We start from the raw sequence: 18042 nt of genomic DNA, 5'->3' as shown, positions 1-18042 counted from the left end.
GATTTTATCTCGAAAAATTTAAATTACATCGTGTAGCGGTAAATTGGAGCTAAGTTGAAAGAAATTAATTTATTATGGTACGCGTTTGATTGGAAAAATGGAGCAATTAGGCCAGACGCCACTAATTAATTAATTACAACCTTGTAGCTTATTCATTGTGTGGAATAATAGTGTTTGTGACAGGTGAATATTTTAATAGCGTGATTGAATGTGCGGTGCGCTAATAAGCTATAAGTAAAAGTTAGAATGTTGAGGAAGTTGGAGGATTCGTATCTCGTAAATAGATTTGTTATGGAAAGTTTGCGGTGAATGAGATAACACGAACTGATTGATAACTTCCATTTTTACTTCCCGAGCGTAAGCAGATGTTTTAAGGTCATAAAGAGCATAATAAATGTTTAGTCAAAATATATTTGCTTATCCCTTCCAAAAACTTGATGACGTCAGCTCGAAAATTTGCCGAATAAATCATATCTAAAATGTACAAAATATGATGAGTCTGTACTTGTGATCTATCACTCCATTCATATTTTTTTGGATTTGCATATACAGGGTGATTCAAGAAAATAAATGAAAGCGTAAATTTATTTTACTGATTTACTCAGGAACTACAAAACCGAATGCTTCGAAATCTTGAAGATATTTTAAAATTATCATAAGCATGGTAAATTTTTGATCAAAACGTATTTGGTCGTCCCCCCTAAAAAATGTATGACGTCACCACAAAATTTTGCTGAATAAATCCTATCTAAAATGTACAAAATATGGTGAGTCTCTTCTTGTGATTTATCATTCCATTCAAATTTTTTCGATTTGCATATACAGGGTGACTCAAAAAAATTAATGAATGCGTAAATTTATTTTATTGATTTAATCAGTAACTACAAAACCGAATGCTTTGAAATCTTGCAGATGTTTTAAGGTTATAAAGAGCATAATAAATTTTTAGTCAAAATATATTTGGTTATCTTCTACAAAAAACTGATGACGTCAGCTCAAAAGTTTGCCGAATAAATCGTATCTAAAATGTACAAAATATGATGAGTCTGTACTTGTGATTTATCATTCCATTCATATTTTTGGATTTGCATATGCAGGGTGACTCAAAAAAATTAAGGCGTGAATTTATTTTATCGATTTAATTAGGAATTACAAAACCGAATGCTTTGAAATCTTGGGAATATTTTAAACTTATTATAAGCATGGTAAACTTTTGTTCAAAATGTATTTGTTCATCCCTCCTAAAAAAATTGATGACGTCACCCTTAAATTTTGCTGAATAAATCCTATCTAAAATGCAAAAAATATGATGAGTTTGTACTTGTGATTTATCATTCCATTCATATTTTTTAGATTTTCTTAAGAGGTGGTTCAAAAAAATTAATGAAGTCAATTTATTTTATTGATTAAATTAAAGGCAACACTTATTATTAGTATTACACCCCAACCAACCCAATTTGGTAGACACAAAATTTGTTAAAGGAAAAACTCGGTTGAAACATAAGGGTAGTACGCTTATTTACATCGACTTTAACATTACAGACCTGCATTTGTTTTATGCGCTCACTTGGTTCCGCGAATGTGAAATAGACATGTTTATAATCAACCATTGTGAATTTCACTTTTGATACGTATACGTGAGTAAATTGTTTCGTTATTTTATTGATTATTACAAATCAATATTAAAAAAAATCCAGAAATCGTAAAATTGACATTTGAAAAATGGAAAAACTGAAAACTCGATGAATCGATGTCTCGAGAAATCAAAAATTCGAAAAATCCTAATCCAAAATTTTAAAATTCAAGAAATCGAAAAATCGCGAAATAAATCAAAAAAACGAGACAACGAAAAAATCGCAAAACTGAAAAATTGAAAGATCGAGAAGTCAAAAATTCAAAAATCGAAGAATAGAAAAATGAAAAACTGAAAAGTCGATAAATCGATATCTCGAGAAATCAAAAATTCAAAAAAATCCAAACATCGAAAAGTCGAAAAACTGAGAAAATCGGAAAATCGAGGAATCAAAAAATCGAAAAGTCGAAATCGAACACTCTAAAAATCGAGAAGTGGATAAATCGGTATCTCGGGAAATCAAAAAGTCAAGAAATTCTAAATTGGAAAAATCGAAAAACGAAGAAATCGGACAATCAAAAATTCAAGAAATCCTAATCGAAAATTTAAAAATTCAAGAAATCGAAAAATCGCGAAATTAAGAATCGAAGAAACAAGAAATCGAAAAATCTCAAAACTGAAAAATTGAAAAGTCAAAAAATCGAAAAATGGAAACACCGAAAAGTCGATAAATCGGTATTTTGAGAAATTAGAGAAAAAGTCAAGAAATCCTAAATTCGAAAAACTGAAAAATTTAAATCGAAATATGTATTGCAAAATCTAAAAAAGTGAAAGTCGAAAATTCGAAAATCCAAAAAACTAAAAATCGAGAAATTGAAAATTCAAGAAATCCTAAAACCGAAAAGTCGAAAAACTGAAAAAAATCTAAAAATTGAGAACTCCAGAAATCGAAAAATCAAAAGTAGAGCAATCGAAAAATCTAAAATTTTAAAATCCAAAAAATTAAAATCGAAAAACTGTTGAAATAAAAAATGGAAGAATCGAGAAATCTAAACAACCACAAAACTAAAAAATTGAGAATTAGAAAAGTCGAAAATTTCGAAAAATTAACAAAATGTAGAAAAATACAGAAACCGTAAAATTGAAATTTGAAAGACGGAGAAACCGAAAACTCGATGAATCGATGACTGGAGAAATCAAAGAAACGAGAAAACGAAAAATTCCAAAAGTATAAAATTGGGAAATCTAAAAGTCGAAAATTCAAAAATCTGAAAAATCTAGAAATAAAAAATCGAAGAATCGGGAAATTAAAAAATTCAAAAATTGAAAAACTGAAAAATTTAGATCGAAATATGTATTGAGAAATCGAGAAATCGAAAAACCGAAAAGTCAATAAAAAACGATACCTGGAGACATCAAAAATTCAAAAAATCCTAAAATCTAAAATTCGAAAACCTGATAAAATCAGAAAATTGTGAAATTGAAAATTGAAAAGTGGAAAACCGAGAAGTCAATAAATCGGTATTTCGAGATATCAAAAAGTCAAGAAAATTTACATTCGAAAATTCGAAATACTACGAAATCGGACAATCGAAAAAAATGAAAGTCGAAAAATCGAAAATCCAAAAAACTAAAAATGGAGAAATTGAAAAATCGAGGAATCGAAAATTCAAAAAATTCTAAAATCGAAAAGTCGAAAAACTGAAAAAAATCGAGAAATCCAGGAGTCGAAAAATCAAAAGTAGAGAAATCGAAAAATCGAAAATTTCAAAAATCCAAAAAATTAAAATCGAAAAACCGAGAAATAAAAAATGGAACTGAATCGAGAAATCCAAAAAACCACAAAACTAAAAAATTGAGAATTCGAAAAATTGCGAAATAAATCAAGAAGACGAAAAATCGCAAAGCTGAAAAATTGAAAAATCGAGAAGTCAAAAATTCAAAAAATACAAAAATTGAAAATTGAAAAATGGAAAATCGAAAAGTCGATGAATCGATGTCTCGAGAAATCAAAAATTGCATATACAGGGTGACTCAAAAAAATTAATGAATGCGTAAATTTATTTTATTGATTTAATCAGGAACTACAAAACCGAATGCTTTGAAATCTTGCAGATGTTTTAAGGTTATAAAGAGCATAATAAATTTTTAGTCAAAATATATTTGGTTATCTTCTACAAAAAACTGATGACGTCAGCTCAAAAGTTTGCCGAATAAATCGTATCTAAAATGTACAAAATATGATGAGTCTGTACTTGTGATTTATCATTCCATTCATATTTTTGGATTTGCATATGCAGGGTGACTCAAAAAAATTAATGAAGGCGTGAATTTATTTTATCGATTTAATCAGGAATTACAAAACCGAATGCTTTGAAATCTTGGGAATATTTTAAAGTTATTATAAGCATGATAAACTTTTGTTCAAAATGTATTTGTTCATCCCTCCTAAAAAAATTGATGACGTCACCCTTAAATTTTGCTGAATAAATCCTATCTAAAATGCAAAAAATATGATGAGTTTGTACTTGTGATTTATCATTCGATTCATATTTTTTAGATTTTCTTAAGAGGTGGTTCAAAAAAATTAATGAAGTCAATTTATTTTATTGATTAAATTAAAGGCAACACTTATTATTAGTATTACACCCCAACCAACCCAATTTGGTAGACACAAAATTTGTTAAAGGAAAAACTCGGTTGAAACATAAGGGTAGCACGCTTATTTACATCGACTTTAACATTACAGACCTGCATTTGTTTTATGCGCTCACTTGGTTCCGCGAATGTGAAATAGACATGTTTATAATCAACCAATTGTGAATTTCACCGTCAAGAATTAAAATAAAACCCAATGTTTTATATAATAAGCGGAAGTCGAAGCAATAAAACCGATGGTCGTTTTGTTTACAGTTTCTCTGTTTGACTCTCACGTATGCTGTTACGCCTGTCATCTTAAATTAAGAATGTTTATACATACACGATTTTCAGTTGCCTCTGATACGTATACGTGAGTAAATTGTTTCGTTATTTTATTGATTATTACAAATCAATATTAAAAAAAATCCAGAATTCGTAAAATTGACATTTGAAAAATGGAAAAACTGAAAACTCGATGAATCTATGTCTCGAGAAATCAAAAATTCGAAAAATCCTAATCCAAAATTTTAAAATTCACGAAATCGAAAATCGCGAAATAAATCAAAAAAACGAGACAACGAAAAAATCGCAAAACTGAAAAATTGAAAGATCGAGAAGTCAAAAATTCAAAAATCGAAGAATAGAAAAATGAAAAACTGAAAAGTCGATAAATCGATATCTCGAGAAATCAAAAATTCAAAAAAATCCAAACATCGAAAAGTCGAAAAACTGAGAAAATCGGAAAATCGAGGAATCAAAAAATCGAAAAGTCGAAATCGAACAATCTAAAAATCGAGAAGTGGATAAATCGGTATCTCGGGAAATCAAAAAGTCAAGAAATTGTAAATTGGAAAAATCGAAAAACGAAGAAATCGGACAATCAAAAATTCAAGAAATCCTAATCGAAAATTTAAAAATTCAAGAAATCGAAAAATCGCGAAATTAAGAATCGAAGAAACAAGAAATCGAAAAATCTCAAAACTGAAAAATTGAAAAGTCAAAAAATCGAAAAATGGAAACACCGAAAAGTCGATAAATCGGTATTTTGAGAAATTAGAGAAAAAGTCAAGAAATCCTAAATTCGAAAAACTGAAAAATTTAAATCGAAATATGTATTGCAAAATCTAAAAAAGTGAAAGTCGAAAATTCGAAAATCCAAAAAACTAAAAATCGAGAAATTGAAAATTCAAGAAATCCTAAAACCGAAAAGTCGAAAAACTGAAAAAAATCTAAAAATTGAGAACTCCAGAAATCGAAAAATCAAAAGTAGAGAAATCGAAAAATCTAAAATTTTAAAATCCAAAAAATTAAAATCGAAAAACTGTTGAAATAAAAAATGGAAGAATCGAGAAATCTAAACAACCACAAAACTAAAAAATTGAGAATTAGAAAAGTCGAAAATTTCGAAAAATTAACAAAATGTAGAAAAATCCAGAAACCGTAAAATTGAAATTTGAAAAACGGAGAAACCGAAAACTCGATGAATCGATGACTGGAGAAATCAAAGAAACGAGAAAACGAAAAATCCCAAAAGTATAAAATTGGGAAATCTAAAAGTCGAAAATTCAAAAATCTGAAAAATCTAGAAATAAAAAATTGAAGAATCGGGAAATTAAAAAATTCAAAAATTGAAAAACTGAAAAATTTAGATCGAAATATGTATTGAGAAATCGAGAAATCGAAAAACCGAAAAGTCAATAAAAAACGATACCTGGAGACATCAAAAATTCAAAAAATCCTAAAATCTAAAATTCGAAAACCTGATAAAATCAGAAAATTGTGAAATTGAAAATTGAAAAGTGGAAAACCGAGAAGTCAATAAATCGGTATTTCGAGATATCAAAAAGTCAAGAAAATTTACATTCGAAAATTCGAAATACTACGAATTCGGACAATCGAAAAAAATGAAAGTCGAAAAATCGAAAATCCAAAAAACTAAAAATGGAGAAATTGAAAAATCGAGGAATCGAAAATTCAAAAAATTCTAAAATCGAAAAGTCGAAAAACTGAAAAAAATCGAGAAATCCAGGAGTCGAAAAATCAAAAGTAGAGAAATCGAAAAATCGAAAATTTCAAAAATCCAAAAAATTAAAATCGAAAAACCGAGAAATAAAAAATGGAACTGAATCGAGAAATCCAAAAAACCACAAAACTAAAAAATTGAGAATTCGAAAAATTGCGAAATAAATCAAAAAGACGAAAAATCGCAAAGCTGAAAAATTGAAAAATCGAGAAGTCAAAAATTCAAAAAATACAAAAATTGAAAATTGAAAAATGGAAAATCGAAAAGTCGATGAATCGATGTCTCGAGAAATCAAAAATTGCATATACAGGGTGACTCAAAAAAATTAATGAATGCGTAAATTTATTTTATTGATTTAATCAGGAACTACAAAACCGAATGCTTTGAAATCTTGCAGATGTTTTAAGGTTATAAAGAGCATAATAAATTTTTAGTCAAAATATATTTGGTTATCTTCTACAAAAAACTGATGACGTCAGCTCAAAAGTTTGCCGAATAAATCGTATCTAAAATGTACAAAATATGATGAGTCTGTACTTGTGATTTATCATTCCATTCATATTTTTGGATGTGCATATGCAGGGTGACTCAAAAAAATTAATGAAGGCGTGAATTTATTTTATCGATTTAATCAGGAATTACAAAACCGAATGCTTTGAAATCTTGGGAATATTTTAAAGTTATTATAAGCATGGTAAACTTTTGTTCAAAATGTATTTGTTCATCCCTCCTAAAAAAATTGATGACGTCACCCTTAAATTTTGCTGAATAAATGCTATCTAAAATGCAAAAAATATGATGAGTTTGTACTTGTGATTTATCATTCCATTCTAATTTTTTAGATTTTCTTAAGAGGTGGTTCAAAAAAATTAATGAAGTCAATTTATTTTATTGATTAAATTAAAGGCAACACTTATTATTAGTATTACACCCCAACCAACCCAATTTGGTAGACACAAAATTTGTTAAAGGAAAAACTCGGTTGAAACATAAGGATAGCACGCTTATTTACATCGACTTTAACATTACAGACCTGCATTTGTTTTATGCGCTCACTTGGTTCCGCGAATGTGAAATAGATATGTTTATAATCAACCAATTGTGAATTCCACCGTCAAAAATTAAAATAAAACCCAATGTTTTATATAATAAGCGGAAGTCGAAGCAATAAAACCGATGGTCGTTTTGTTTACAGTTTCTCTGTTTGACTCTCACGTATGCTGTTACGCCTGTCATCTTAAATTAAGAATGTTTATACATACACGATTTTCAGTTGCCTCTGATACGTATACGTGAGTAAATTGTTTTGTTATTTTATTGATTATTACAAATCAATATTAAAAAAAATCCAGAAATCGTAAAATTGACATTTGAAAAATGGAAAAACTGAAAACTCGATGAATCGATGTCTCGAGAAATCAAAAATTCGAAAAATCCTAATCCAAAATTTTAAAATTCAAGAAATCGAAAAATCGCGAAATAAATCAAAAAAACGAGACAACGAAAAAATCGCAAAACTGAAAAATTGAAAGATCGAGAAGTCAAAAATTCAAAAATCGAAGAATAGAAAAATGAAAAACTGAAAAGTCGATAAATCGATATCTCGAGAAATCAAAAATTCAAAAAAATCCAAACACCGAAAAGTCGAAAAACTGAGAAAATCGGAAAATCGAGGAATCAAAAAATCGAAAAGTCGAAATCGAACAATCTAAAAATCGAGAAGTGGATAAATCGGTATCTCGGGAAATCAAAAAGTCAAGAAATTCTAAATTGGAAAAATCGAAAAACGAAGAAATCGGACAATCAAAAATTCAAGAAATCCTAATCGAAAATTTAAAAATTCAAGAAATCGAAAAATCGCGAAATTAAGAATCGAAGAAACAAGAAATCGAAAAATCTCAAAACTGAAAAATTGAAAAGTCAAAAAATCGAAAAATGGAAACACCGAAAAGTCGATAAATCGGTATTTTGAGAAATTAGAGAAAAAGTCAAGAAATCCTAAATTCGAAAAACTGAAAAATTTAAATCGAAATATGTATTGCAAAATCTAAAAAAGTGAAAGTCGAAAATTCGAAAATCCAAAAAACTAAAAATCGAGAAATTGAAAATTCAAGAAATCCTAAAACCGAAAAGTCGAAAAACTGAAAAAAATCTAAAAATTGAGAACTCCAGAAATCGAAAAATCAAAAGTAGAGAAATCGAAAAATCTAAAATTTTAAAATCCAAAAAATTAAAATCGAAAAACTGTTGAAATAAAAAATGGAAGAATCGAGAAATCTAAACAATCACAAAACTAAAAAATTGAGAATTAGAAAAGTCGAAAATTTCGAAAAATTAACAAAATGTAGAAAAATCCAGAAACCGTAAAATTGAAATTTGAAAAACGGAGAAACCGAAAACTCGATGAATCGATGACTGGAGAAATCAAAGAAACGAGAAAACGAAAAATCCCAAAAGTATAAAATTGGGAAATCTAAAAGTCGAAAATTCAAAAATCTGAAAAATCTAGAAATAAAAAATCGAAGAATCGGGAAATTAAAAAATTCAAAAATTGAAAAACTGAAAAATTTAGATCGAAATATGTATTGAGAAATCGAGAAATCGAAAAACCGAAAAGTCAATAAAAAACGATACCTGGAGACATCAAAAATTCAAAAAATCCTAAAATCTAAAATTGGAAAACCTGATAAAATCAGAAAATTGTGAAATTGAAAATTGAAAAGTGGAAAACCGAGAAGTCAATAAATCGGTATTTCGAGATATCAAAAAGTCAAGAAAATTTACATTCGAAAATTCGAAATACTACGAATTCGGACAATCGAAAAAAATGAAAGTCGAAAAATCGAAAATCCAAAAAACTAAAAATGGAGAAATTGAAAAATCGAGGGATCGAAAATTCAAAAAATTCTAAAATCGAAAAGTCGAAAAACTGAAAAAAATCGAGAAATCCAGGAGTCGAAAAATCAAAAGTAGAGAAATCGAAAAATCGAAAATTTCAAAAATCCAAAAAATTAAAATCGAAAAACCGAGAAATAAAAAATGGAACTGAATCGAGAAATCCAAATAACCACAAAACTAAAAAATTGAGAATTCGAAAAATTGCGAAATAAATCAAAAAGACGAAAAATCGCAAAGCTGAAAAATTGAAAAATCGAGAAGTCAAAAATTCAAAAAATACAAAAATTGAAAATTGAAAAATGGAAAATCGAAAAGTCGATGAATCGATGTCTCGAGAAATCAAAAATTGCATATACAGGGTGACTCAAAAAAATTAATGAATGCGTAAATTTATTTTATTGATTTAATCAGGAACTACAAAACCGAATGCTTTGAAATCTTGCAGATGTTTTAAGGTTATAAAGAGCATAATAAATTTTTAGTCAAAATATATTTGGTTATCTTCTACAAAAAACTGATGACGTCAGCTCAAAAGTTTGCCGAATAAATCGTATCTAAAATGTACAAAATATGATGAGTCTGTACTTGTGATTTATCATTCCATTCATATTTTTGGATGTGCATATGCAGGGTGACTCAAAAAAATTAATGAAGGCGTGAATTTATTTTATCGATTTAATCAGGAATTACAAAACCGAATGCTTTGAAATCTTGGGAATATTTTAAAGTTATTATAAGCATGGTAAACTTTTGTTCAAAATGTATTTGTTCATCCCTCCTAAAAAAATTGTTGACGTCACCCTTAAATTTTGCTGAATAAATCCTATCTAAAATGCAAAAACTATGATGAGTTTGTACTTGTGATTTATCATTCCATTCATATTTTTTAGATTTTCTTAAGAGGTGGTTCAAAAAAATTAATCAAGTCAATTTATTTTATTGATTAAATTAAAGGCAACACTTATTATTAGTATTACACCCCAACCAACCCAATTTGGTAGACACAAAATTTGTTAAAGGAAAAACTCGGTTGAAACATAAGGGTAGCACGCTTATTTACATCGACTTTAACATTACAGACCTGCATTTGTTTTATGCGTTCACTTGGTTCCGCGAATGTGAAATAGACATGTTTATAATCAACCAATTGTGAATTTCACCGTCAAGAATTAAAATAAAACCCAATGTTTTTTATAATAAGCGGAAGTCGAAGCAATAAAACCGATGGTCGTTTTGTTTACAGTTTCTCTGTTTGACTCTCACGTATGCTGTTACGCTTGTCATCTTAAATTAAGAATGTTTATACATACACGATTTTCAGTTGCCTCTGATACGTATACGTGAGTAAATTGTTTCGTTATTTTATTGATTATTACAAATCAATATTCAAAACGACCCAATTCATTTTCCCGAAAATTTGAGAATATAATAATTTTATTCTTAGTATTACACTACATCTATCCCAACTGATATACGTGTCCTTGCAAAAATGTTGATGCCGTCATCACAATTTTTTTTTAAATTCCCACTACAAAAATGTAATGAGAAAAAAAACACAATAGGCTGTCTAAACTCTTTAGACCAATTTTTATCTTCAATAATAATAATAGTTTAATTATCCTTGTCATTCACGTCGATAAAAATAGTCTTTGCAAAACTACAAATGTCACAGTCGTTTATTTTCCAAATTTGTAAGTCGCTCATGAGAAAGCAAAATAATGGAGGTCTAAAACGTGATCCCTGTCGATCTCCAAACAATATCGTCATTATTAATCGTATCGAAAAACATTATGAAATAATCTTTCGTGTTTAACACTCGTGAATAACCCGCATCATTTTAGTTTATTTTCAATACAACAGTTACTCTTCATAGTTTCCACATTTTGTGCTTGACAAAACACCCAATGATTTATGATGAAATTTTGCAACAGCCTTGTGGTTGTAGTTCCTCAAATATAGATTCGCAAATTTTTTGCTCCTACCATCATAATAATTGTATAATTCGAGAAAGTAGATAAGTAATTTAATTTGTAGATTTCTCGAGAGAAATGATGCATAAATTATCGCAAACTAATCGCCCGGGAATATACAGAGTGAGTTACGAATTTCTACATAATTAAATTTGATTTTCCATATACACTCATTAACGCTCGTAATGTCTGCATCCGCAGTCATCAGAGCGTGTAATCGCCTAGATTACAAGGTAGTAAAATAATTTTATGTTGTACGGGTCAGGACGGCGTTCGCAAGAACTCCCAGCTAGACGATGATCGTAATTATTGTTGTAACGGTGATAACCGAACGAGTCTGTTCCACTTTATTGACACACTAAACCAACGGCATTAACAATTAACATGTGTTCGAGCGAAACACGGACTATGCGACGGAGAAACGGATAAGACTCGAAAAAATTAACAACATAAATAACAAAACCCGATCGACTCGAATACGGAGAAAGTTATTCTGTAACGAAAGGTAGAAGAAACGTAATTAAAAATGGGCCCGATCGGTACTTTCTACGTAGATACCTGTCGAAAATTATTTTTTCTCAATGCAACAATGTACAATGGTTACAAGTTTCAGATTTTGTAGTCATCCGCGTTAATTAACACGTTTCCCGTAATTATTACATTATTATTCGAGAACAGGTCTCTTGAGAAAGAAAAGTTCTACATTGATAGGAAAAAATGTCGAAATTGTCAAATGACTCACTTACAAGGTGATTCTTATTTTCATTGGTGGCTTTGTTGCGACGGATTTTCTCCTCGTATCACAATCTCTTACCAGTTCGAGGCTGCTTAAATTGCGTTATGTAGATTTTTGACATTTCCGGTTTTTCCTCATTGAAAATACGTGAACTTTACAGTAGGCGGAAAATTTTACAAAGAAAAATTAAAACAGTCTTCCCACGAAGAATTTTACATTTCGTGTAAGAACCGGTATCTGGCGTAACGGTTTGTTTCGAGTAATGTTTGATTTTTTCAACAGTACTGTTGTCGCACAATACATAAAACATGACATAACATGACAATCGTGTCTTTGAGCAATTACACAACTTACTGTAACAGTCCATTAGTTTTTCTAGCTCGCGCAATGCACCGTTTTTGGGACACTCGTAGACTCGGTAAAGTGATTATTTTAGAAGCAATACTGTGTGTGCGCGAATTTTTGCATAACTAACGACGGAATTTAGGTTCAGAGAAAGGTAGGAAGGATAAAAAATTGTGATATTTATTTTTTATGTTACTTCCGTATTCATGTGTAAACTAAAAACGTATTATTCTTGTCTCACGCTTTCTTAATTGTTTTGGTACGCATATTACTGTTTTTTTCATATTATCAAACTGTGTTATTTATGTAACTTATCTTATAATTTTCATCTGCTTTGTTTACGTTTTGACATTCTTTTTATCTTTGTTTTTACGTAATTGTTTTGTTGATGTTTGTTGTCGAAAATTAGCCATATTTTCGGGATTGATTTTTTTGTGCATATAAGCAAGCTCGTAATGTTTCCAAATTTGGATCATTTTTTGTAAAAGTTAGTCATCAGTACTTGAGTCGAAGAAACGAAAAATCGAAAATTAAAAAAATCTAAAAATTGAAATTCGAGAAATGGAAACACCGAAAAGTCGATAAATCGGTATTTTGAGAAATGAAAAAGTCAAGAAATCCTAAATTCGAACAACTGAAAAATCGAGAAATTAAAAATTGAAGAATCGGGAAATTGAAAAAGCAAAAAACTCAAGAAATCAAAAATTAACAAAAAACTCTAAAAACGAAAATTCGAAAAACTGAAATTATGGAGACCTCGAGGAATCGATAAATGGAAAAGTCGAGAATTCGAACAATCTAAAAAACTAAAATTCAAGAAATCGAAAATTCAAGAAATCCTAATCGCAAAACTGAAAAATTGAAAAATCAAAAAATCTGAAAATTGAAAAATGGAAAAACCGAAAACTGGACAAATCGATATTGTGAGAGATCAAAAAGTCAAGAAGTCCTAAATTCGAAAAACTGAAAAATTTTAATCGAAATATGTATTGAAAAATCGAGAAACCGAAAAACCGATAAGTCGATAAAAAACGACACCTCGAGAAATCAAAAATTCAAAAAATCCTAAAATCTAAAATTCAAAAATCTGAAAAAATCGGAAAACTGAAAAATCGAGAAATTGTGAAATATAAAATTGAAAAGTGGAAAACCGGAAAGTCGATAAATCGGTATCTCGAGAAATCAAAAAGTCAAGAAAATTTAAATTCGAAAATTCGAAATACTATGAAATCGGACAATCAAAAAATCAAAAATCAAAGGATGAGGAAATCCAAAAATTGATCTATTGAAAAATCGAAAAAAATTAAAGTTGAAAAATTGGTCTAAAGAGTTTAGACAGTACTTCCCTCGCTGTCGGAAACGTGACGACTGCATGCCTATTATGTTTTTTTTTCGCAGTGGATTTCAAAGAATTCGGTTTTGTAGTTCCTGATTAAATCAATAAAATATATTTACGCATTCATTAATTTTTTTGAGTCACTCTGTATATGCAAATCCAAAAAATATAAATGGAGTGATAAATGACAAGTACAGACTCATCATATTTTGTACATTTTAGATATGATTTATTCGGCAAACTTTCGAGCTGACGTCATCAAGTTTTTGGAGGGGATAAGCAAATATATTTTGACTAGACATTTATTATGCTCTTTATGACCTTAAAACATCTGCAAGATTTCAGAGCATTCGGTTTTGTAGTTCCTGATTAAATCAATAAAATATATTTACGCATTCATTAATTTTTTTGAGTCACCCTGTATATGCAAATCCAAAAAATATGAATGGAGTGATAAATTACAAATACAGACTCATCATATTTTTACAGTTTAGATAGGATTTATTCGGCAAACTTTCGAGCTGACGTCATCAATTTTTTGGAGGGGATAAGCAAATATATTTTGACTAAACATTTATTATGCTCTTTAGAACCTTAAAACATCTGCAAGATTTCAAAGCATTCGGTTTTGTAGTTTCTGAGTAAATCAGTAAAATAAATTTACGCATTCATTAATTTTTTTGAGTCACCCTGTATATGCAAATCCAAAAAATATGAATGGAGTGATAGATCACAAGTACAGACTCATCATATTTTGTACATTTTAGATATGATTTATTCCACAAACTTTTGAGCTGACGTCATCAAGTTTTTGGAGGGGATAAGCAAATATTTTTTGACTAAAGATTTATGATGCTCTTTATAGCCTTAAAACATCTGCAACATTTCAAAGCATTCTGGTTAGCAGATTAAAAATTAAATTTCAAAATGTTGTTTTATAATTTTGATTTTTTTTCCAAAAATCTGGACGTTTCGGGTGAAAAGTCGATTCGGAGTTGTAAACTACATGTGTAGGACTATGTTATTTTATACAATTGAAAACCCATTTACTATGTACAATTTTGAAGTGACGTCATCGCATTAGTGGTGGGGATGATTAGACAAATTTTGGTTAGCGTTTTACCATCTACATGATATTCTTAATATAAGTACAAAATTTCACAACAATCGGTCGAGTACTTTCGGAGATTATCTGTCTAATAAAAATCCGGGACAACAGACGGACAGACGGACGGACAGACGGACAGACGGACGGACAGACGGACAGACGGACAGACGGACGGACAGACGGACAGACGGACAGACGGACAGACAGACGGAAATGGGAGACCTATTTCTTCGTCTTCTAGGGGTCATGAAAGATCGAGAAAACGTAAAAGTAGAGAGTCGGCCGACGGACTCGATTACAATACTTCCTTTGCTTACGCTCGGGAAGTAAAAATTGAAAATCCAAAAAACTAAAATCCCAGAAATTGAAAAGTTGGACAAAACTGAAAAGAATTCAGAAATGGGAACTCCAGGAATCGAAAAATCAAAAGTAGAGAAGTCGAAAAATCGAAAATGTTAAAATCCAAAAAGTTAAAATCGAAAAACCGAGAAATAAAAAATGGAAGAATCGAAAAATCCAAAAAACCTCAAAACTAAAAAATTGAGAATTCGAAAATTCAAGAAATCGAAAAATCGCAAAATGAATCAAAGAAACGAGAAAACGAAAAATTAAAAATTTAAAATCTCAAACAATCGAAGACCGAGAATTAAAAAATCGAAAAAACCTATGTATCGAAAAATCGAGATTTTAAAAAAATCGGAAAAGTGAAAGTCAAAAAATCGAAAATCTAAAAAACTAAAATTCGACAAATTAAAAAAATCGAGAAATCAAAAATTCAAGAAATCCTACTCGAAAATTTAAAAATTCAAGAAATCGAAAAATCGCGCAATTAAGAATCGAAGAAACGAGAAATCGAAAAATCGCAAAACTGAAAAATTGAAAAGTCAAAAAATCTGAAAATTGAAAATTGGAAAACTCCGAAAAGTCGATAAAGCGATATTTTGAGAGATCAAAAAGTCAAGAAATCCGAAATTCGAAAAACTGAAAAATTTAAATCGAAATATGTATTGAAAAATCGAAAAAAATGGAAGTCGAAAAATTGAAACTTCGAAAAACTAAAAATCGAGGAATCGAAAATTCAAGAAATCCTAAAATCGAAAGGTCGAAAAACTGAAAAAAAATCTAAAAATTGGGAACTCCAGGAATCGAAAAATCGAAAATTTTAAAATCCCTAAAATTAAAATCGAAAAACCGAGAAATAAAAAATGGAAGAATCGAGAAATCTAAAAAACCACAAAATTGAGAATTCGAAAAGTCTAAAAAGACTAACAAAATATAAAAAAATCCAGAAATCCTAAAATTGACGTTTGAAAAACGAAGAAACCGAAAACTCGATGAATCGATGTCTGGAGAAATAAAAAATTCAAGAAATCCTAATCCAAAATTTTAAAATTCAAGAAATCGAAATAAATCAAAGAAACGAAAAAACGAAAAATCGCAAAACTGAAAAATCTAGAATAAAAAATCGAAGAATCGGGAAATTGAAAAATTCAAAAATCGAAAAACTGAAAAATTTAAATCGAAATATGTATTGAGAAATCCAGAAATCGAAAAACCGAAAAGTCGATAAAAAACAATACCTTGAGAAATCAAAAATTCAAAAAATCCTAAAATCTAAAATTCGAAAACCTGAAAAAGTCGGAAATCGAGTCGAGAAATCGAACAATCTAAAAATTGAAAAATCGAGAAATTGTGAAATTGAAAATTGAAAAATGAAGAACCGAGAAGTCGATAAATCGGTATTTACAGACATCAAAAAGGCAAGAAAATTTAAATTCGAAAATTCGAAATATTACGAAATCGGACAATAAATCAAAAATTTTAAAATTCAAACAATCGAAAAACCAAGAAATAAAAAATCAAAAAATGAGGAAATCCAAAAATTGAACGATCGAAAAAGTGAAAAACTTCAATCGTAATATATATTGAAAAGTCGAAAAAAACTAAAAGTAGAGAAGTTGAAAAATCGAGGACGCTAAAATTTAAGAAAACCTAAAATCGAAAAGTCAAAAAAATCGAGAAATCGAAAAATCGAAAATTTTAAAATCCAAAAAATTAAAATCGAAAAGCCGAGAAATAAAAAATGGAAGAATCAAGAAATCCAACAAACCACAAAACTAATAAATCGAGAATTCGAAAAGTCGAAAATTTTAAAAAATTAACAAATTCGAAATATAAAAAAATCCAGAAATCGTAAAATTGACATTTGAAAAACGGAAAAACCGAAAATTCGATGAATCGATGTCTCGAGATTTCAAAAATTCAAAAAATTATAATCCAAAATTTTTAAAATTAAAGAAATCGAAAAATCGCAATCCTAATCGAAAATTTTAAAATTAAGGAAATCCAAAAATCCTGAAATAAATCAAAGAAACGAGGAAACGAAAAATTGCAAAACTGAAAAATTGAAAAATCGAGAAGTCAAAAATTCAAAAAATCTAAAAATTGAAAACCGAAAAGTCGATAAATCGATATCTCGAGAAATCAAAAATTCAAAAAAATCCTAACATCGAAGAGTCAAAAAACAGAAAATCGGGAAATCGAGGAATAAAAAATCGAAAAGTCGAAATCGAACAACTTAAAAATTGAAAATTCGAGAAATCGTAAAATTGAAAATTGAAAAATGGAAAACCGAGAAGTCGATAAATCTGTATCTCGAGAAATCAAAAAGTCAAGAAATTCGAAATATAGAAATATAGAAAAATCCAGAAATCGTAAAATTGACATTTGAAAAACGTGAAAACCCAAAACTCGGTGAATCGATGTCTCGAGAAATCAAAAACTCAAAAAATCCTAATCCAAAAGTTCGAGAAATCGAAAAATCTGGAAATAAATCAAAGAAACGAGAAAACGAAAAATCGCAAAACTGAAAAATTGAAAAATTGAGAAGTCAAAAATTCAAAAAATCTAAAAATTGAAAATTGCAAAGCGGGGAACCGAAAAGTCGATAAACCGATATCTCGAGAAAACAAAAATCCCAAAAAATCCTAACATCGTAAAGTCGAAAAACTGCGAAAATCGGGAAATCAATGAATCAAAAAATCGAACAATCTAAAAATTGAAAATTCGAGAAATCGTAAGATTGAGAATTGAAAAATGGAAAACCGAAAGTCTATAAATCGGTATCTCGAGAAATCAAAAAGTCAAGAAATTCTAATCGAAAATCTGAAAATTCAAAAATCGAAAAATCGCAAAACTGAAAAATTGAGAAATCGAAGAATCGCGAAATTGAAAAATTTAAAAATCGAAAAACCGAAAAGTCGATAAAAAACGACACTTCGAGAACTCAAAAATCCAAAAAAATTCTAAAATCTAAAATTCGAAAACCTGAAAAAATCGGAAATTCGAGAGCTCGAGGAATCTAAAAATTGAAAAATCAAGAAATTGTGAAATTGAAAATTGAAAAGTGCAAA

The 18042-nt window shown here is 29.1% G+C and overlaps 1 protein-coding gene across 1 annotated transcript in view; it reads left to right on the top strand.

Moving 5' to 3' along the window:
* The window catches only part of LOC135136284 (atrial natriuretic peptide-converting enzyme), a 39733-nt gene that overhangs the window by 835 nt on the left and 20856 nt on the right, over positions 1 to 18042 (top strand). The window lies entirely within an intron of this gene.

The sequence above is a fragment of the Zophobas morio genome, unplaced genomic scaffold (genome assembly GCF_036711695.1).
Source record: "Zophobas morio isolate AGI-343-1 ecotype UQ-CSIRO unplaced genomic scaffold, CSIRO_AGI_Zmor_V1 ptg000026l, whole genome shotgun sequence".
Taxonomy (NCBI): Eukaryota; Metazoa; Arthropoda; class Insecta; order Coleoptera; family Tenebrionidae; genus Zophobas; species Zophobas morio.
The sequence above is the reverse complement of the archived record's forward strand: the minus strand, read 5'-3'. Positions and strand labels throughout refer to the sequence as shown.